The sequence below is a fragment of the Psammomys obesus genome, unplaced genomic scaffold, assembly GCF_907164565.1.
Source record: "Psammomys obesus unplaced genomic scaffold, mPsaObe1.curated_primary_1811, whole genome shotgun sequence".
Classification (NCBI taxonomy): Eukaryota; Metazoa; Chordata; class Mammalia; order Rodentia; family Muridae; genus Psammomys; species Psammomys obesus.
In genome coordinates this window covers 9,207,773-9,230,861 of record NW_026596162.1, presented here as the reverse complement: position 1 = coordinate 9,230,861, position 23,089 = coordinate 9,207,773, and the positions used below count along the sequence as shown (strand labels likewise).

General features: G+C 44.5%; 1 pseudogene; it reads left to right on the top strand.

Annotated features, from left to right (window-relative positions):
- The first annotated feature begins 21,921 nt into the window (after nt 1-21,921).
- On the top strand, nt 21,922-22,837 carry LOC129667455 (40S ribosomal protein SA-like; annotated as a pseudogene).
- The last annotated feature ends 252 nt before the right edge of the window (nt 22,838-23,089 follow it).

Here is a 23,089-nt window from a genome sequence, read left to right as displayed (position 1 = left end):
ACTTCTTGCAACAAATGGGCATCAAGATCTCACAGAGCCTAAAGGGCTTGGTCAGAGGAGGACAAAGCAGAGAAAGCCAGGAATTGGGTCACAGTGAGGGGAAAAAAAATCAACTTAGTTGGTTTTAATTATCTCAAATGGAAGAACCACATCCAGAAGTACAAATAATGACGCTTTTACGGTAATCCCACCTTGTTGACATAAACCAGCCCACCCTGACCATACTGCAAAATGTCAGGGTTGGGGGAATCAGAATGGTCTCTGACAAACCCAGTCTCCAAGGGGGTCTGGTCTTCTGGACTGAGCACATTGTTTCATGTGAATGGTGTCTCTCCCCCTCTCCATCCTGGTCATGGTTCCCCGTGGGTTTTCCTCCTCTGAAACAAAGCCACGATGGCCCCAGACGGCATCTAACCCATTCCTCTATTTCAGGGTAGAGTTTCACCATTGTAGGATGTTAGTGTAGAAACAAAAAATGTGTCGGCCTCTCTAGCCATCCTTACCACTCCTCCAACCACTATTTGATGCGCACCACTCAACTGTAGGGGTAACTTTCTAGTCTCATATTTTATCTTTGTCTCTTGAAGGTCACCCGGGGTCAGATTGCCCCTGAGGGTGACAGAAATGACCCGCCTGTCAAGAACAGGAAGCAGTTTGTTGGGTTCTACCAAGACAGCTTCCTTGAGAGTGGCCACGCCTTCCATCTAGAGACCTCGCTTTCCCAGCATCACCTGAGCTATCCCAGCATCACCTGAGCTAGAGAGTCCTTAGAGTGCTGGATTTAAAATAAAAACACAGCCTGCCAAGCTTGTGCCTATCAGAGGGGGGGGACATAAGACACCCCACCCACCCACACACACACAATCACAGGACAAGAAGGGGAAAAGTATTGGGGGAAAAGGCAGCCAGCCTGAAGTCCCTCCTAGGCCTCACACTAAATGAGGATGCTGGTGCCTGTGTCACAGACAAACACATTCAGACAAACTTATCTTTTTTTCTTATGTGTACCTTAACCCCTGGGCTTACCAATTACTTTATACAACAGGTGTTATAGACCGAGTAAGTCCTGGCTAATAATTATAGAGGCTAACACTGCAGCAAGAAACTGACAAAGTGAAGCAGATTCCTGAAGCAGGTGAGCAGGGATCCCCTTGCCTCCATGCTGAGCCCTCTCCCCTACACCAGTTGATGATTCTGAACCTGCTTCCTGCAGCTCCTGACTCTGGTCTTCAGTCTTGCGGTTCCTTTGACCATAGAACAACTGTGCCTGAGTACTTTTAAACATTGGGAGAGTTATGGGCCAGAAAAATCACAAAGGAAACAAAGCTGCACCTGACTCCAGCCGTGGTTCTGGCATGTGACAGAAATCCCTAAGTTCCAGCACATTCTGACAGTCTGAACTTCGATTTTTTCTGCTCCAGAATAGGACAGAGACTCTCACGTGACAACAAATGTCACAGGGTTTCGACCCAAGGTCCCAGTTTCCTCATCTACAAATTGAGGAACGTGAACTAGAGCTACAAGAATGGTGAGATTGTTTTTTCTGTAGATAATCCCCTCAAATTAAAAAAAAAAAAAAAGTCTATAAAATCCCAACGTAAGAAACAGACAAACTCGCTTTAACAGCCTTGAGGCAGAGGGCTCTGATTCCTCTCACCCGTTAAATGGCCCCTGAGGAATCTGTGTGGAATCCCAAGGTTCCTGTGAACACAATTTGGAATTCCCTGTGCTAGGGGACTGCTCTAAGGGAGCTCCCATCGCTAAAACCCTGGAAGCCAAGATTTCCCAGCTCTGGATGTTTTTGTGATGAGTGTGAACCCCTGATTTCTTTCTTCGTGTGTATATTACTAGATCACTTTATACAACTCTCACTAGCTTTATGAAAGCCAAAACAGGTTTCTTTCCTCCCTGCCCAAGTACAATGCATATGGCTGTGCCAGAGAATAAAATTAGATTTTGTGGGCAACAGAACTTGCTGTCATGAGAAAACACCACCCTTGGGATGCCTTCAATTAGACTTGTCACTTTGGTCAACTTAAGAGGCCTTATTAACGTGTTCATATCTAGAAAATAAGGAGGTTGAGTAACTTAGTATTTCTGGGCAAACACAGAGTTCTCCTAGATTCAAGACCAGTGGTTCTCAACCTGTGAGTCTTAACCCTCTGGGGTCAAACAACCCTTTCTCAGGGGTCACTTAAGACCATCAGAAAACACAGATATGACATTATGATTCACAATAGTAGGAAAATTACAGTTATGGAGTAAACGATGAAAGCAATTTTATGATTGGGGGTCACCACAACATGAGGAACTGTATTAAAGGGTCACAGAGTTAGGAAGGACAAAAACCACTGTTCAAGACCCTAATGAGTTTCTTCTTCCAGCCTGCCTCCAGGCTGAGTCCCTTGATCACCCCTCGGATGTGTGTATACCCACGCTGCTTGGAATGAGGGGGAGTGAGCAAAGAGACACAGCAGAGCATCAGACTATAAACAGTAACCGACCCATTGTTGTGTTTCCACAGGTGGTTTGTGTTCATAGCAGGCCTTGACCTCAATTCAGGAAGCAGGCCCTCCACCTCCAGGTCTGTAGGACATTCAGTGTGTGCGTGAGGTGAGGGCGTGTGCAGGAGGTCAAATTAAGAAACCCAAGAATACTCCAGAGTTTGGAAAATGTTTAAAAGAAACAGCCTGAGTTAAAGACCTAGGGTTAGGGTGGAGAGACAGAGACACACACACACACACAGTGCTGTTCATTGTCTCCAAACATGTCTCCAAACATGAAAGTTCTCGGAAAAGGCAACTTTAGGACCAGACACAAGAACAACTCTGTTCATGGCCATGATTTGGTTATAAGTTAACTTTATGGGTCATTGAGTATCAGGAAACAGACTACAAAGGAAAAAAAGGGTGACCCGAGGGCTTTGTGTTAGAAATGGTGGTGACCAGTTGCTTCTGGAATGGCAACGTATTGACTGCAATAAACTTTATAGGCTTGGCACCGGTCCGCTGAGTTTGGAGTTGGAAGCAAACTTTGGACTGAGAAACTGATGAGAAGCTGTGTTTACGAGAGCAAGCCGAGGAGATTCTATTCTGAACAGGAAACAACATGCTATCCGAAGGTTGCACAGGATCTGCCTTCCTTGATGACCTCCGGGAGGTCATCTGCAAATGCCTTGGCTAGGCTGATATCCCAAGACAGAAGAGGAACTCAACTTTTACCATGCTGGCTCCTTGTTGTTTTCTCTCCTAATATCGAAATTGGGAAACACTTAAAATATAAATGAAAGAGTTATTGAGAATCTGCTATCTTCAACTGTTTCCATTTGGGGAGGAACAATGCATTATATAAAATGTTAATTTCCGGTCAGTTATCATTTCTACCTTTGGCATCCGTCAATTATCCAATGATGGTTTATTAAGCTCATCACATGGTCTGCTGTGAATGGAGCGTATTCCTCGAAAGTTGTAAGCACTGAATATGAAATATGATTCTGCCAGAAGGGCTTCAGAAAGTAGACATTGAGTTGGGTTTTTTTTTTCTGCTTAATTTTCAAAATTAGTAAATTGCTTGTTTTATTCTAAATAGGACATACAGCCTAGGGTGGTGTCACACCCCCGTAATCCCAGTACTTGGAAGGCTGAAGCAGGAGGTCCCAAAGTTGATGTCAACCCTAGCTACATAATAAGATCCTCTGTCGAAAACCAATACTGGGAAAAATAAACTGAAGGAGGCAAGGCTTTTTACTCTCAGGACCAGCCCCTCAGTGACCCAGTTCTTCCAGCTAGGCTGTACCTTCTAAACTTCTCCAAACAGCACAAACAGCTGGGGACCACATGTTCAAATGCTTGAGATATGGAGGACAGTTCTTACTTAAGCCACTGCACCGGCTTAGATTGTCAGCCTGGTTTCTTTGGAGCTGCTAACGGACACACCAATGCCTTGGCCAATACTCTCTAAGCTCCCAGGATTCTCCTAAAAGTGATTGCTGAAGCAAGAGGTAGAAACATCCATCTAGACAGAAGGTCAAAGAGCTGATGTGCTCACACCCACCACAGTTGAGTAGGAGACTAGCTGTCTGGCTAGAGACTGTGCTCCAGCTTTGGAAATCGCAAGGGAATCAGCAGCCAAGAAAAAAATGGTCAGGAGCGGCAAGAGGTTCAGTGATGTCTGGCAAGTCGTTCTGCCTGTTACAGGCCTCGTACATCAAGCCTGGCTTCTGAATGACCCTTCAGCTGTACGATCAACACAGTATAGGTGTGACGATATGAAATTGGACTTGAATCCTGCTCAGAGAGTTGTGGTAGCCCAAATACACTCAGGGTTGTCTAAGACAGTTTCTGGTTTCCCTATACCTGAGGTCATGGCTCCTTTATGGACACTTTCAAAGGGCCTACACACACCTCTGCATAAAGGAGAAACCGCTTAGGACCCTCCTGCTGAGTGACTGAAGACTGGAGTTCCTGGGATGAAATTACCCCATTGGTACAATAAAGAGGTCTGCCTCTACAGACCTTTCAGGATGTTTGGGTTTTTTAAATATCTAAAACAAAATAGTGATTTCTCCTAAAAGTAACAAGGATGGCTCAAAGATAGGTTGTACCTTCTCTGTTCTTGGAAAAACTCATTGTCTTGTGGAATACACTTGGGGTTTACCATAGCATATCTTGGGTTAGGTCAGATATCCTAAGAACAGAAATAAGGAACACAAATGTAGTTGGGTTTTTGTTTTTAATGAACTGGTAAAATGGACCAGAAGGTAAGAGAACTTGCTACCAAACCTGATGACTTGAATTTAATCCCTGGCACCCGTATGGTAGAGGAAAAGAACCAGCTTTCACAAGTTGTCCTCTGACCCCCACACAGGCACCCTGGCAGAGTCATGCCCACATGTACAAACAATAAATTTAAAAATGTAAAAAATAAAAAAATTGTGAACCTGTGGTTGATGGTTAAATACAAATTAATGAGTTGAGGACTGGCGACATCGAGAAGTTTTCACATTTTGATATGACAATACTGGAGCTGTCAGAAACAATAAAAAGAAAATCTTTTGCATGGTCAAGGAAGAGGAAGCAATTGTGCATATTTCAGGAATAAGAACAGAAGAGTTAATTCTCTGTGATTTGTTTATATTAGATCATTCTGAATTTGTATTGTAGATATAAATTATTCTTCCTGCAATAAATTCAATTTTGTTTATGAAGATATGCCAATCTATTTTTAGTTCTTGAAAGCTGCCCCACATTCTGCTGACCATGTATCTATTCTGTGGACCTCATTGTCAGCTCCCCAGGGCGATAAATTAGCAGCTGGAGGAACCCTCTTGAGGAATAAGTGAATATTCCAATGAAAAGAAGACTGGCTTAAATTTGGAAACCCAAGAATTGATTCTAGCTCTGCCACTAAGTAGATGTAAGTGTGTAGGTTACTTCACTTCTCTAGCTCTGCTTTAAAAGAGGGAGCAACTCGGAGTGGTAATGTGTGCTTGTAATCTAAGAACCTAAAATGCAGAAGCAGGAGGAACAGGAGTTCAGGGTCAGTCTCAGTGGCACAGCAAATGCAAGACCAGCCTTGACTCTGTCTAAAAAACAAAAACAAAAGCAAAGAAAGGCAAACAAATTGGGTGACAGCTTTTTAAGATTCCATTGTGAGTTATTCTCTTGAGCAAAAGCAGATTCTCAGCCATTTAATGCCATTAGGTTTACCCAGCTTAATTGCCAAGGGCTGAGGACTGGAGACTGAACCAGAGACCCTGGCATCAAATACAGGAGCAAAGACTGCCACCTAATTCCCAGGAACAACCCATGGATTCCAAGGAAAGGCTGACATTACTGATTAAATACTAGAACACATGAGGGCAAAGGCATGGCATTGGCAGAATGGCTTATTGTCCCTTGATTCACCCAATTATAGTTCCATCAGTAAAGCCCATTTTTCCATTTCTTTCTGGAACAGTTGGGATGTAAAACCGCATGATTAAAGCTCAGAAATGTTCTAGGATGAGGAATGACTTTCAAATATTATCTGTCCATTTGTTATTTGATTGTGTGCATGCTATATGTATGTGTGTGTGTGTGTGTGTTAGTTTGGGTGTTATCGATGTGAAAAGATACCATGACCAAAGCAACTCTTATAAAGAAAAGCACTTAATTGAGGCTGGCTGACATTTCAGAGGTTTAGTCCATTATCACCATGGTGGGAAATGTGGCAGTGTGCAGGCAGATATGGCACTGGAGAAGGAGCTGAGAGTTCTACATCCTGATCCTCAAGCAGCAGAAAGAGACCGTGTGCCACACTGGGCATAGCTTGAGCGTATAAGCCCTCAAAGCCTGCCTCCACAGTGACACACTTCCTCCAACAAGGACACACTAATGCCACTCCCCATGGGCCAAGCATTCACACAGTGAGTCTATGGAGGCCACTCCTATTCAAACCACCACAGTTTGTTTGTTGGCACGTGTGCCGTAGAATGCATGTAGAGGTCAAAGTACGATTATGTAGAGTCAGTTTTCTCCTTCCACCTTCATGTGAGAGTTCAAAGGTTAGAATTCAGCTCTAATGACTTGTGCTGTCAAGTAAGCTCCCCCAGCCTCTCACATGTGTTTTAAAAGCTTAAAAATTCCAACCAGAATGTCACTCCCGCTCCCTGTATGCCTAGCACCCTATGACCAACAACTCACTACAGCTTTAAGGAGGGAAGCTTCTCTCAGGAGCCTTATTAGCTTTACCCTTCTGTTACGATTTAAATGAAAAATGTCCTGCATGTTGACCAGGTATTTGAACAACTAGCTGATCCCCAGCTGGTGGCCCTGTTTGGAAAGTTATAGGACCTTTGAGAGAAGGGATCTAGGAAGAAGAAATAGCTCTGCGGGAATGGAGGGAGCTTGGAATTAATGGCCTCATCCATCTTCTTACCCCATTCTGTTTCCTAGTCCATGGAGATGTGAACGAACATCCGCATATTCTTACGGCCACAATCTCTAGACACCCTCACCACTGCAATGGAATGCATCCTCAAACTTGAGACCAGGTAGATATTTTCTCCTTAGGTTGCTTTTGGTCAGCTATTTGGTGACAGTCACAAGAAGTAAACTAACACACTTCTTTTTCCTCTTCATTCATGTCTCCTCCCTTTACTCCTCTGCTCTGTATGCCATCCCATACAGACATTCCCAAAGACGCTTCTCTCTGCAAGTGGAATTATTAGTAGTGAAATTATTAGCACATCTTTTAAGAAACAGGAGATTCTTTAATCCCGTTCTACTAACTAGAAATGTATTTGTGTGTCCGTGTTTTTAAATCTATAATAAAGAGAAAGATTTAAGTAGCCAGGAAGCACTGATCATTCCTTAAATTCTTCTCTCAGTTTGCCCCAGCCCCCAGCCAAGATCACAGTACCCACTTCCTGTGAGAATTTATTGCTTGGAATCTAGCAGTCCCAAAGTCACTGTGTGCTTGTTCCCTCCATCTTCACCTTGATGCTTCCCATGTTTTATTCCAGCTAAGCTTTGTGGAAGGACAGCATGGTTTTCAAGTAGGCCGAGTCTATGGAAGGAGACCGGAGAGTGGCTCCCTCCAGGACCCAGAGACAGTGTGGGGTGTGGCCTTCAGACTACTATGAGTGAAGGTGGCCAGAAAGCAACATGCTGGTTTTTTCAGATGTTCCCATTAGGGAAAGCAAGACCCGAGTTAACGTGATGGGGAGGGAATAAGCAGTAGAGCTTAGATCCAGAATCTTACCGAACTGAAATTTTGCAAGTATGTATCTTGGTATCATTGAACATCTGCTAGGTACCAGGAGCCATTCTGGTAATGCATTCTTAGTTAAGCATGCATTGTGGAATAAAGACATAGTCCATAGTCTCCCCTCTTTGGCAACTAATGTTCCAGTGGGTAAAGACAAGTTTGTACATATATAGCAGGCTAAGAAAACAAACAAACAAACAACTAAAGCTACCCAAAATGACTGAACCATACGTCTTAGATCCAGCACTCAGAAAAGTCCTTTGTGGTATGCGCCCCTGGCTGGTGTTATTTCCAGCCATGAGACCAGTCACTCCAAAGAGGAGGCCTGAAAAATGATGTGCTGCTGAGGTAAGGAATGGCTCCTGCCAGGAGACATACATACTGGTAGGAGATAAAGGAATTAAAGAGAAAAACTATTATATAATTTACAGCCATAATTTTGATTCCATCAAAAATATGTCTATCAGGAAAGAAAAATATGTTAGAAATGTGTTATAATTTTGCAGCCACTGAACATTCTTGAGCTACCTTAATAAAAACGACACATTAAAAAATGAAGCCTGCCAGCTATAGGAACACCTGCTTTTGAAATCCCAGCAGAGGAAGGCGATCTCTGTGAGTTCAAGGCCCACCCAAAATAAGAACTAAAACCCAAACTATTTTCTGGTGGAAACAAAATGGGTCTGTGTCAGAGGTTCCCTCTTTTCTGGTGAGTTCCAAATACCCAAGGCACATCTGTAGTCTTTAAGAAATATAAAATGAACAAAAAAGGAATCATATTATAATGGAAAAAGTACATGAGTTGTTTTTTTTTTTTTTCTGGGAATTTTTTTTCTGGGAAATCGTTGATTTCCCAGAGCAGAATGACAGAGTCGCTTGTGCTCAGATGTGTTCTTAGGGCCTCCAGGGATGAAGGGGCGAGGGAGATGACACAGAGAACTATCCTTACTCCATATTTGCCCTCACTATGCTCCTTCCCACATCAGTTTCTTATTCTACCACTTCATGGAATGAGTCTCTCTCACAGCAGCCAATGACCACAGTTGTCTGAGATCTGAAAGCCTTTTGCAAGATGATGTGAAGGACCCTTTGCTGACGTCATTTCTTACCTACCCCTTAACTACACAAACTACCCATCCATATTCACTGTGGGTCAAGGAGTTCATCTAGTTACTAGATTCTAGCGGGACCATATTGAACCTTGGGCCTTTAACAAACTGTTTTTGATAGTGATTAAAAAAAAAAAAAAAGGAAAAAAATGAGAATTTTAAGTGTCTACTGTTTGGGCATTTCCTGTTTGCATGTCTCTGTAGGAAGTCAGCCATACTGACATGTATAACATCATCATGTTTCAGGATGAACATAGCCATCACTTGAGCATTAATGAGTTTGATCTTAATAATCCATTGAGAAGATAGAAGTTGAAATTGCTTTCTGATTTCCAAAAGCCTTTCTTTTTGCCCCTGAACCACATTTTCCCATCCTCCTTTGCACTTAGATATTGGCATGGGACTAAGACACTTCCTGGTCTAGACTATCCCACCCTCTTTCCTCCATCTCTTCCCCTAAGAGTCCCTCCACTCTTTCTTCTTTTAAATAAACTTGTGAAGATGAAGAACCATTATGGAAGAAGCTTGTAACTCTAGATTACAACATTTGTCCAAAGTATTACCTGAACTCAGGAAGATTCGTGAAATGATGTGACAGACACAATATTTCTTGAATTATATTTCAGATAGATGGGAGCTTTCACTAGGATAGCCCATTATTAAATGCATATTTTCCAGGGTTGTGTTCTTAACCCAGCAGCTTTGTATAGTTTATTTCGTGGGAGAAATCTAAGAGAACAAGCCCTATCTTGTCCCACCTTTCTCACTTTCAAATTGGGCAAACTAAGACTCAGAGATGCTAAGTATTGTACCCAAGATCACAGAGCAGGCAAGAGGAAGTGGAATTAGAAAATGGATTCAGGTCTAGTCAGCCCTAAACCTTGTGGCTCCACAAACCCTTCTAATATTTTGCACTAATGATTGCCTTCAAGGTAAGTCTTGCAGGAGGGAGAATTTCCACCAGTGTGAACCTGCTGCTACTGTTCTGTTTCCGAACTGGAAAGTTATACCTTGTGTTTAACCTCTGGCTCCCTGCTCACAGAGCCTATGGCATTGTTCTTGGGCTCCTCCACGCCCTCTGTCCACTGGGCTTCATCTTCCTAATGTTCATTAAGAACAAGTGAACTTTTTCCTTCTCTTCCACTTTAAAAGCAGATGCCCTACAGCCCCCATAGATAAACATTGAATAAATAGTTGAGACCCACTTCATGCAAAGCATGAGCAAGAAGAGCCTGAGAGAGATGTGAAAACCAAGAAAAAGACCACAGCACAGTGCCCAAGAGAACAGACTCTAGAATGTGTTTACCTGGATTTATAAAAAAAAGATTTATTTTTATTTTTTAATTATGTGTGTGTTTGTGTGTCTGTACGGAGGTGTGTGCATGTAAGGGCAATTGCCTGTGAAAGCCAGAAGAGAGCGTTGTACCCCCTGAAGCTGGAGTTACAGGTGATTGCGAGCTGCCTATGCTGAACTATCTCTCCAGCCCCCCAAATCTTTCTTTTATGTGATACTAAACAGGGCATAATCCATTCTTTAGTCTTTTCTGTGTGTAACCAGGCAAAGAAGAGAGTGAAGAATTTTACCTCTGGGTTTTTTGTTTGGTTTGGTTATGTTTAATCCTCTCAACAAATCCACTTTCCTCTTTGCAGAGGAGGATTTCTAGGCATCATAGAGGACCGTGCAGAAGCAGCAAAGCTGGAATTCGAAAGCAGATCTGTGCAGCTAGAGGCCCTGCTCCTAACCTCTCACGCAGACACACCTTTTCTAACCCAGCTAGCACTCTGCTCCCAGATGGGTCTCAGCAAAGCCCCAGAAGTGTACAACCTTCCGGGAATCCAGAGGAGAAAGAAAGTCCTCGTCTTAACCCACCTCTGAGTTGCAGGAAACGCAGGGCCTTGATAATAACCAGGCAGATACTCTCATAAGTGTGAAGGACCCTTGAACGGGGTATTTTAATCACAGGCGTCACGTCTTATGGTTGTGTCTGTTTGTATTTAGTGTGCCTGTTATCCTTGGTGTTTCCGCCCTGAGGACATCCAACTGAACAAAATTGCATACATCTTTATGGATTACCCTTTCTGCATCCATAAGTTATCTGCCCTTTTAAAATAATTTGCACCGAAACACCAAGTGTTTTTTCTAATGGGGATAGACAGCTAGTGGTTTTTGATGCAAATGACTTTGCTCCGCAATCTCCCCAGCCCAGAGCTAAATCTGCAGCTGCAGCAGAGGGCTCAGGGGGCTCAGGGGGCTCAGGAGGCCTACGCTTCCAGAAACAATTTAAGCACAGCAGTAGGGGACAGCAGAGTGACTTGAAGCCCTGCTTTGTGTTAGGGAAACACTAAATGAGACATCAGAAAAAGATGGGAAATAATGAGCAGAGACATTGCAATGTTATTTATTATAATATTCTTCACTTTTTTTTTTTAAAGAAAAACCTGCTTCTGTTCAGATGAGTCTTACGTTTTATGTAGCGATTAACTGATAAATAAAAGCATGAGCGTTGCAGGGTTTTGTTTCATTCTCTTCCTCCTCCTCTTTCTCCTCCTTCTCTTCCTCCTTCTCTTCCTCTTCCTTTTTGAAACAGTCTCCAGGCAGCACTTTGGCCTCCAGCTTGCTATGCAGCCCAGGATATCCTCGAACTCCTGACCTTCCTGCCTCCATCCCCTAAGCTTACTGCTGTGCACCAACACCACTCTTGTGGTGTTAAGGGCTGAATCCAGCCAGGCCTTTGTTTTGCTAGGCAACCATTCTGCCCACTGAGCTCCATACATGGCCCATTAACAGTATTGCTGAATGCTATTAAAGAATTTCACCTAAACTTAATAACATTTCTGCTACCCAAGCATGCTGTACAGTGTACCTTCGTGTAGTTACTCAAACCTGAACACACCAAACTGTACCTCAGTATGACAGGACATCTGAATGTTTTTAGGCAGAGAGGAAAAGTAGGCAAATTTGAGCGTTCCCACCTCCTAGCTAAAACTGGATATATTTCTCACTAGACACTATTGTTTCTTTTCTTGCCTTTTTTCAAACATGTAACTGACTTTGGAGGAAAAAAATATAACTGACTTTGTAGTAAAAAGAGGACTATAAGACTAATGAGATGTTTGAGAAATGGGTTCTGCAGGCAAAAGAAGCAATTATGCGTGACCTCGCTTGTTGTTCAGATCATAATTAATAATTGCTGTTAGTTCTTAAGCAGCAATTGCCACAGTGTCCGCTTCCAGCCCCATTCCGGCCAGAGCACCCAGCTCCGTGGCTCCCTCCCGGCAAGCAGTCAGCCAGCACAGCCCTCGGTGGTGGGAATGGAGCCGGTTCACCCTGGGAACCCTAACTGGGCATGTTAAATCATTTGCAGACCATTAAACGATCTGCACCCCAGGGGAGCATGAGTCCCCGGAGCCACTTTCTCATGCATTCCACACCCCAGCCTCCCAGGCATTCCACACTGCTCTTGTCCATCCTGGACTCTTCAGCCTCTTGGATACCCTGGGACCTGGCCTTGCAGGACACAGACTTGCCACCTCATCAGTTTCTCTTTTAACTACCACCTCTCCCTCCCGGTTCTGGACTCTTCATTCTAAGCTCACCTGTCTCCTATCACTCTTGCTCTAATGCACAAGTCTCTAAGTATGGTTTGGGAGCTCTCCGTGGCACAATGACGGGGTGAATGTTTAGCCTGTGGATCCCAAACCTCGTCCCAGAGCTCTGGCACTGAAGCCCCCGTTGCTCTTTAGCAAACTTACTTAACAATCGCTACCCACCTCCTCCTATTCAGACACAGCCTGACTCACTATCAAATGCATTTTCTCCACGGGCTTCTCTGTTTTCACAGCTTACTACTATTTCCAAAAGCACAAGAGGAAAACTCTTCTAGTCTCTGATCCTCCCTTAACAGCCTTCTTTTCCACCTTCTTTTCCTTATGTTTCTTCCATGAACTCTCCAGAGTGTCTATCATTTCCTCCCTGGTTACCTGCAGAGCAAATGCTTACTCCTCCTTAGACACAATGACAGTCCATACAGACACAGGCTCTTTCCTTGCTCCCAGGGGTAAAGGTCCTGTATTCTGCAAACATATTTCTTACCATTGAGCCAAGGCCCATCCCTTCTACTACCATGATGCCCTGCTCCACCATTTCAGGCTCTGTCTCTCACGTTGATTCCAAAAGTAGGAACAATGGATTTGTATTTGGACAAGTACATGGGAACACAAGCTTGCTGCTGTGCCAATATGACATTAGTCCCCCTGAGTGGTCCTTTCTGTAGCCACACATGGAGTACAGGCATCCTCAGAGATGCCTGACAGCTAGAGTCATGTTCTTCTGAACTCAGTCATGAGGAATGGGCAGATGTCTGGCCTCTGCTAACTTTTTCAGTAGGTGCCCTCTAGAAGTCATGAAATGAGAAAAGTCATCAGCTGAACCTCCTTGATGCTTTGCAGGGTCCCTTAGAAAGGCACTGCACATTTAAGATCTGGCCATTGACGTGTGTGTGTGTGTGTGTGTGTGTGTGTGTATTAATATATCCTATAATATATAATATGGTATATAATATGATATATAATATATCATAATAAATATAATAATAACATAATAAATATAAAAACATAATAAATATAGTATATATGTTATATTAATCTATACATATGCATTATATATTATATATTAATATATTAACACATATATTTTAATGGCTATACACACATATATAAAGTTCAACCTAAACATGAGTTATTAATTTTAAGATGGTTTCCGCTTTTCCCTCTGTCCAGGGCTGTAGCCAGGACCTGTGTGAAACTGAGCCATAGGAAATAGCCCTGTGCATCTTGGAATGTGAGAAAGCCATGAGTGAGTTCCATTGTGTTTCTGGAATTGTGATATCCACCTAGCCCAAGATGTATATTTTTCCCCTTATGAAATAGAATCTTTATTATTTTCCATGGCAATACCATGACAGAAGAAGACTAGAAAAAAGAAGAATGGGGCAGGAAAGGGAAAAGGGAGGAACAGGGAGCTCAGCTGGGAGAAGAAGGAATGATGATGATGAGGCGGGTAGCTCTGAAGTGGAGTCTCACACTTACCGGGCTGTCATCACCCAGGGAAGATTCTCAGGTGCTGTCTCTGACTGCAAAAGCCGGTGAAAATCCTCCACATTAGCTCGCACTGCTTAAGCAAAAAGCAGCTGTACTCCACATCTGGAAGAGTGGTTCCGACTCCATTTCGTCCAACTTGATTCCCACTGGCTTTTACATTTTCCGCAGACGATTGAAGAAAAGTTCTCAATTGGGGGGGGAAAAAAAGGAAGCAACATCGTTTGATAACCTTCCAGCATTTCCCTCAGCAGCTTCGAGATGAGGGCCGATCTGCTGAGATAACTGTCTGGATCCTGCCAGAGGGAAAGCCCAGGGGCTCTCATCCTCTCCCTGGTCTAATAGCCTCAGAAGTCAAGGGTCAGGTATCTCTTCTCAGCCATACATCTCATCAAGATGATGACACCTGCAAACAGAGGGCAGTGCCCAGCATACAGCTTCGGCACATGCCTGGTGTCACCAGCCACTCCCTGCTTTCTAAGGATGAAAATGGGGACATCTACAAAGAGACTTGATTGGCATTTTACCTCCTTGGTGGTTTAGCTCTCAAAACAGTCCCATTTTACAGATGAAGACAGGGAACTTCTGCAAAATTAAATGTGAAGATAGAGGCCACACTGTATGTTCTTTCCAGAATCCACCTATGCCCAGTGTTCTACTAGGAACAAGGAGCAAGGAAAAGACAATACAGCAAGGCCCTGACTCTCACAGCCTGAGGTGAGGGTGAGGTCCTAACGAGAGGGCTGAGACTGGCTGATAGGTCTCTAGAAAATCATTTCTCCCTGTAAGGCTCAGTCCCCTGCTTAGGTAACAAGTCTCCCTTCATCTGTGGCAGCGTTAGTCCTTTCCCAGCCCCGGGGAGCATGATGCCCTCAGTTTCATTTCCACCCCTCAGGAAAACAAGAGTCTACCCGGAGCAATTGTCTTTCAAACTGGCTCCAAAAATGCATGTTTCACTTGGCTGTGAACCTCTTCAGAAATCCTGCCCAGAGGATTACTGCTCCCCAGTGTCTGCAAGTGGAAAGAGAGAGCGCCAGCACTCAAAAGCATTAACAAAAACTGTGAGAAAACCAACCCAAAGTTGACTCAGACGCCATGTCGCCTCTGCTGCTATGCCTCTGTGGTCAGCAAGAGCCACTCTCCTTCAGAAACCGGGCAAGCTTCCAGAATCTTACCGTGGGCTCTCTAGGGTCAGATTTGGGCCACAACATGGCTCCAGCTAACAAAGGCATAGGGGAATTTTGTAAATCTATGCTTTCCAAAAGGTCTGTCTATTAATAGTAGTTTATCATTACTTTTTTTACCTTCATTTCTTTCAACAAAAAACAATTTTTGTTCCCAAGGGGGTCATTATCTTTCTGACCATCTAAGCTACACGAATTCATATCATCAACCCAAATTAAGAGCAAGTATTTTTCTTTTTGCTTTTGCCCCACTCTTCACCAGAAGGAATCCTGTCAACTCTGACAGTGTTTAATGGACTTGAAATATGTTTTCTACGTTTCCCCAAACTATAATTAACAAGGAGTATTCAGCATTTCCCATAGGGTACATAATCTCGCCATAAAATGTGAAGCCAAACTGTATGCAGTTGAGGCTCTTTTACTGAGCCAAAGCCATTGTCTTAACTGAATACAACTATCATATGTGTGTCACACATATTTCTCTTCTCCTTTACTGCTGCTGGATATAATTTACATTCTGGCCATTGCTGAATATGAAATGTCCTGTGTGAGCTAATGTTCTGAGCATATGTGAGCACACTGGTGTCCCTGTTCCTAGCTTGTAGGGGTAGGTGGCTATAGAACCTGTGGGAGGTAAGGCCTGGCTAGGAGAAATGGGTCACTATAGGCCAGCCTATAAAGATTGTACCTGCCTGGCTTCCCACCTTGTTCTCTCTGCTTCCTGGCCAGCTACTACTGACAGGTTTGAGGACCATGTTCTTTTAAGTATAGCTAAGCCAAACAAACTTTGATTGTATAGTTACTCATTCTGGGCTTTAACCTTGAAAACATAAAACAAGACTAGGTAAAGCTTAATCAGTTTTGTTTTGTTTTGCTTTTAGTATGACTGTAAATACAAATTTGAACTAGTATCAAAGGAAAACTTTCAAACAAAGATTCAGTTTATAAACTGGCGGTCCTGCTGACCGCATCATTACAGACTGAACAGCAAAAGCTTAAAAGGTGACCACAAAGCCGTGGCTCTAACCACTATATCCCAAAACCAACACGTCGGTCAGCCACGTGTTTTAAGCTGCCCACAGAAGGGAAAACTGGATCATGGATGCCCTACCACCAACCCTGGAGCTGCCTGCACTGTCTCTCCCCGCTGAGACCTTGCATGGGTGTGGGGTAGAGTCAGGATGGGGTAGGGAGAACCCGGAGTCAGGTGTGCAGACGCAGCCTCAGGAAACAGAGGAGGGAGGGGTGAAAACATGCTTCCCCAAAAAACTGGACAGATAGTTTGGAGAATTCCCCAAGACAGCCAAGAGGTGTCTGGGGATCAGTTCTCGGGTTTGAGGATGAGGAGTGGAGAATGATGAGGTGGAGGGAGTGGTCCCACAAAGTCCAGCTGGTGGGGCTCAACTTCCCACCTGGAGTCAAGGGCACCAGATGATTGGTTAAATAGAATGGAATGACCTAATGGAGAGACGAAGCTATATTATAGAAAAGCAGGTTTATTGGGAGCAGCAAGGGAGGGGGAGGGAAAGGGCAGGAGGTGGGGAAAGAGAGAAAGGGTGAAAAAGGGGTCTACAGAAACTAGATGTCCGGTCTTACAGTGAAGGGCCTCTGAGAAAGAAGCCCCACCCCTAGTGGGGAGCCTAGGTATGGCAGCCAGGCCCTGCAGCAAGTAGGGACTTCAACAACTACAGAAGAGAGTTTTGTCACACGCTCACATGACCATGAACCCCATCAGGCCTTTTCCACCACAAAGAAAAAGACTCTTCAAAACTATGAGACAAAATAAGACTTGTCTCCAGTAAGTTGTTCCTCTCAGATATTTTTGTCTCGGTGACATGAAAGCAACTGACACGTTGGTCAAAGCAAAGGCTTTAGCTTCTGATCCCCCCCCCCCCAGTCCTAAGAATGTAACCCAGGGAGATCCATGTATGCCAAGCAAGTGTTCTACTTCTCGGCTACATTCTCAGTCCCCAACTTCTCTAATTTCTTTTTTTTTCCAGTCAAAGAAGCCACAGAGTTAGGGACAACCCATTGTACCGCCAAAACCATAACTCAGAAGAGGCTTTCTGGGAACAGTGAGACAAAAGCATTTCCTATCCTTTCTGCGGTTGCCCAAAGCCTTCTGAGAGGTGGAAAAAGGGAAAGTGTGAGGCAGGAAGAGTCTGCACGTGCTCAGTTGGGAGCCCAGCTTTCACACTGAATACTATTTCTTTTGGAGGAATGGTCAGTGGGTAGAGGGATCAGCAAGAAGACTGATTTGGAATTGTCTGTTCCAGATGGCAAGAAGAAACATTGCATCCTGTGGGGTGGAGAGATGCCAGGAGGTGAAAGCGCTATGTGAAAGCTCTGTCTGCTCACCTCGTGTTCACTTTTCCCGTGGGTTTTCACAGAAATGTTGGAAATGTTAACCACTCTTAGGATTCCCCGGTGTATCCACTTCAGCTGGTGTCTGAGTCTTACACGTATCCTGAAGAGCTGGAGGCAGTGAAGAGATTCAGGTAGGAAGACAGACTGGGAGGAAGAAATAAAAGAGCAAAGTCCACAAACGTGCGTATAATGAACTCTGCTCGTGGAAGCCAATGAAAACTTTGTTAGGCCCAAATATAAATATTTTGCACCTTTCTGCCAGGCCCTGTGGTTTATAACGGGAAGCGTGCCTTAGAAATTCATAGGCAAGGGTTAGAAGTTGGAGAGTGTAGCTTGGACCCTTTCCCGTTCCAATAAGCCGTCGCAGGTGCGGTTTTCATGAAACTGTGTGTTTAGAGATGGAGTAGGAGGGAGGGAGAGGAGGGGCTCACACGTTCTAGGCAAACCGTATTTGCATACACATTATGCACGTACTCAACACACACTTGGGCAGAGATGAGCAGACGTGTTCTGTGCTGGCAGATGCTGACTCTGTTCCTTCAAGCAGTAACGGCAAACGGGCCCCTCGTGCTGCCAAATCCAATCAATTCGTGGGGGCTTTTGGAAGCGTTATGGCTGAAAAGAATCCAGAGGTCATATCTGGGTTCATTTAAGAGGCTTTTCTGACCTGCTGGTTTACTCCCTCGTCAAGCAACCTGGCGCTTCCTCCTCCCCAGCAAGGTCACAACACTATTGCCAAAGATAGTGCAGATGCCCCCCAGCATAGCACGCTGCAGTTCAGACCTCCCGGAGTCGCTGGGAGAATGGATGTGCACCTCTGAGCTCAGCTGTCAATATTTTTAAACATTTTAGTCACATATGTTTGCCTGTTGACATGCACATGCCACTTCACACATGTGGAGGTCATGTGTGAGTTGATTCTCTCCTTCTAGCACGTGGGTCCCGCTGGTCAGAGTCAGGTCCTCAGCCATACTGGCCAGTGCCTTTACCTGCTCAACTCACTTGTCGGTTCATTTAACAATTTTTCACTTGGGCTCTACGGTGTTCTGAATACAAGGATGGGGATGCTACAGGTCTCGTCCTCAGAATTATAGTCCCGTGGAGCCTGAGCCGACTGGTGTGTCCAAGAATGGATCAGCTGAGCAGCCTCACACGTAAGCTCTTGGGAACTTGGGCAGGTTTAGGGAAAGATTTGGCAATATGCAAGCATCCTCTGCCCGTATCACAGGCCAGCAAATTGTCAGGGAAGGGGCTGCCAAGGCCCGTGACAACATGTGCGTGTTTTGTTTGTTGTCCCCAGGGAACGGCCATCGGAAGTAGGCCCACTTAACAGGGACTGGGGAGATGGCTCAGCAGGCAAAAATCACTTTCCCTATAAGGCTCAGTATTGGGGTTTGACCCCTGGAACCCAATTGGTAGGATGTGAGAACCAAGTCCTGAAAGTTGTCCTCTGACTTCTGCATATGTATCCTGGCATGCACGTACACGCACACGCGCGCACACACAGACACACACGTTAACACATAGCTCCATCACCACGACAATAATAACAAATTTTTAAAATAAAAGAATAGTCTTCCTTTTGCCTTATTACACACTGATATACAATGCTCATCTGAATCATCCAGTCAGATCAGGGCAGTGCTTATAACTGAGAAGAGGAAATGGACCAGACCAAAAAAAAAAAAAAAAAAAAAAAAAAAGTATGCCCCCCCTTCCCCCTTAAGACAATAGAAACACAATCTTTTTGGTGCCTTGGACATCTTGCCATCACTTTGTCTCTTGTACCCTGACTGCTGCCCTTTCAATTCTTGTCCCAACTTCTGGCTTGCTTGGAGATGTTTTAGCTCTTCTTACAGATCCACCCACTGATCATCACTGAGTCCCAGGGAGGAAGGAAGCTCGAAGGAGCTGCCTCGAACCATCCTGTTCCTCTGAGCAGAGTCACATCTCAAATGGCTGTGTCTAGCCAGCTCTAATTGAGGGGTCTGCTATAGTTTGAGTAAGACCTCCAAAGTTCAGGCATTAGAAACTTAGTCTCTAAACACATAGCTTTATTATGTTATTGTTATTATTGTTATTGTTATTCTTATTCTTATTCTTCTTCTTATTATTATTAAATATATGGTTATTAAGTATGGATGGAAAACAACCTTTCCAGTCTAATGTGTTTTAATATTGGTGACATTGTTTTGGTTTGGGGTGGTAGTAGGACCATTGGGAAGTGGGTCTTAGCTAGGGGAAATGGCTCTTTCGGGGGTGTGTCTGAGGCTCTTGGCATATCCAGGCTTTCTGTCCACTCTGACTTCGAGGTCCACTCAGATGTCAGCAATCTGCCTCTATGCCTACCCCACCATGATGGAGTGCACCTTCAAGCCAAAACCAAGAGAACTCCTTCTTTCTTTAAATTGATTCTTGTCAGGTATTTGGTCCCAACAAGTATAATAAGCAGCTACTGCGGTGTTAGAAGGTAGGATGTTTTGAAAGGTAATGTCAGGTGTGACTCCCACTGATAGCATTAGTGGCTTTGTAAAAAGAGGAAGAGAGACTCGGGCTAGCACACTGCCTCTCATGTCTCTCCATGTGTCTTCTGCCGTGTCGTAACACAAGAGGACCCTCTCCAGATGCCAGCACCATGCTCTTGGGGTTCCCAGCTTCCAGGACTATGAGTCAAATAAACATTTTACTCTTAATTAGTTACCTAGTCTGTCGCATATCGTTATATGTCTGGGCCAAGACAGAACTGCATAGACAGCCCTCATCCCTGTAGCAACTGAGGGAGTTCCTTCAGGGGCAGTTGCTAGGACGTGAGAGAGGAGAAGCCCATGCGGGCTGCAACATCTCATCCTCCTCCCGCATCTTCCATGGGCTGACCTCAGAGGTCATGCCAGCAAAGTGCTTCTGGAAGCCACAGAAGGCATGAACTGAACTTGACGGCAGTGTCTCGTAATCATACCCAGCGACTGCTAGGGTTGCTCATTTTCTCTGCTTTCCCCTAATACTTCAAGTTGTAGATCCGAGCTGGTTACAGCAGGACATGCCTTTGAAGCCAGTACTCGGGAGGCAGAGGCAGGAGTACTGCTGTGAGTTCCAGGATTGCCTGGTCTACATAGCAAGTTCCAGCTAATCCGGGGCTACATTGGGAGACCCTTGTCTTAAAACAAAACAAAACAAAACAAAACAAAGCTGTAACTATAAGTTTAATAAATGATTAGAACTGCTCTCACTTCCATTTGTTTTACTGACATGTTCCTATGTTTTATATTAAAACTGTTCTGGTAGATATTATGTAACCAAGCAACAAGTTGACTTACCTATAAAATCTACTGAGAATTCTTATTCACATATGCATTTAATATCCACTTTTGAACAGAACACTTTTGAATATCCAGTTGTGAACAGACACACTTGGGCCCTGACCTGTGGAGCTTTAGTGCTTCCTGCCAGTTCCGGGAGTTCACGGAAGAGAGGAGGAGCCTGAGTGGGAACCAAACAGGATGCTTGGCAATAAAGGGGAAGACAGCTCTCCCTTGGGTGTTAGCGTTGGCTGCTCAGAGAATGCCGTCAGAAGGAGACTTAAAGAACCACTGACTTCAGGACTTAGTTACTGAGAAGGGAAACACATCAAATGCCTTCAAGTTGTATCTGTCAGTTGTGTTTTACTTTTAATGTGACGACAACTCGGTTTCTAGACTATCTAAGGACGAATCAGGCCAGAGTACAAATATGTAGATACCAGAGTGTTCATCAGAGCTCTATCTGAATATAAAAGAGGAAGAAAGAGATAAAAATCAACAATAAATCTAAATCAAGATGCATCCATTGAACTGGCTATTCAAGAAGCCACTGACATCTATCTTGTAGGAGCTGAGGGTGTAGTCAGTTAGGAGACTGCTTGCGTAGCATACAGGAAATCCCTGAGTTTAAGTCCCAGTACTACATGGTAGCCTAGGCCTGTGTTCCCGATACTCAGGAGTTGTGAGAGACAAGGGAATCAAAAGCTATGTAGGCCAGCTGGAGTTACATGAAACCCTGCAAAAATAAATAAATAAATAAAAATAAAAGTCATCCTGTAGACCAGGTGTACCTAGCCCATGGTCCATGGGCCACATGGGGCCAAGGATAGCTATGACAGTGGTCCAATAAAATCATATGCTACTCAATCCCAGCAGAGGCAGAGGCAGGCAAATCTCTGAGCTTGAGGCTCGCCTGGTCTACAGAGTGAGTCCAGGACAGCTCTGCACAGAGAAAACCTGTCTCAAACAAACAACCCTCCTCTCCCAAATCATATCCTACTCAAAACATGACTTTTGTTTTTGTTTTTCTTGTAAAACTTGCTTTCCATGCTGCCTGGGGACAGGTCCATATGGCTTTGCTTTTGATTCTTTGCATAACTTAAAGGGGAAACTTACACAATGTCCAGAGCCCTTGATGTCCTACAGATGAAGGAAGGGGATGTCCTCAAATTCCTCACCACAGGAATCCACTTAGGTGGCACCAACCGTGACTTTCAGATGGAGCAATACATCTACAAAAAGAAGAGTGATGGTATCTACATCATAAATCTGAAGAGGACCTGGGAGAAGCTGTTGCTTGCTGCTCGGGCTATTGTTGCCATTGAGAATCCTGCTGCTGTCAGCGTCATCTCCTCCAGGAAGACTGGCCAGCAAGCTGTGCTGAGGTTTGCTGCTGCCACTGGAGCCACTCCAATTGCTGGCCACTTCATGCCTGGGACTTTCACTAACCAGATCTAAGAAGCCTTCAGGGAGCCATGGCTTCTAGTGATGGCTGATCCCAGGGCTAACCACCAGCCCCTCACAGAGGCCTCTTACGTCAACCTGCCCACCATCGCTCTTTGCAGCACAGATTCTCCTCTGCACTATGTGGGCATTGCCATCCATGTAACAACAAGAAGCTCACTCATTGGTAGATGTGGTAGATGCTGGCCTAGGAAGTACTCCACATGCATGGTACTTTCTCCCATGAGCACCGTGGGAAGTTATGCCTGATCTTTACTTCTACAGAGACCCAGAGCAGATTGAGAAGGAGGAGCAGGCTGCTGCTGAGAAGGCTGTGACCAAGGAGGAATTCTAGAGCCAATGGACTACTCCAGCTCCTGAGTTAAATGCTGCTCAGGTAGCAGACTGGTCTGAGGGGGTGCAGATGCCCTCTGTACCCATCTCAGAAGTTCCCTACTGAAGACTGGAGCGCCCAGCCAGCTGGAAGGACTGGTTAGCAGCTCCCACAGCTCAGACCATCGAGTGGGTTGAAGCCATCACTGAGCTCTTCTTCAGACACCTGAGCAAAGGAAAAATGGTGGAAGGAAAATAAAGTTCCTAAAAGCTGAAGAAAAAAAACTTAAAAACTCAATTGCACAGTCTTCAATGCTCTTCAAACGTCATGTCACACTATGCCCCTTGATGGTCACAATAAATTCCCCCCAGAATAAAAAAAACTGGAGTTCAGTCTGGCACTCAGATCCATGGCCAAGAGAGAGACCACTGGTCAGTTTTATCCCCTCCATTGGGAAGCTTGTTGAATGTCAAGCCTTAGACCAGCTGGAACCCACATCTTCATTTTGGG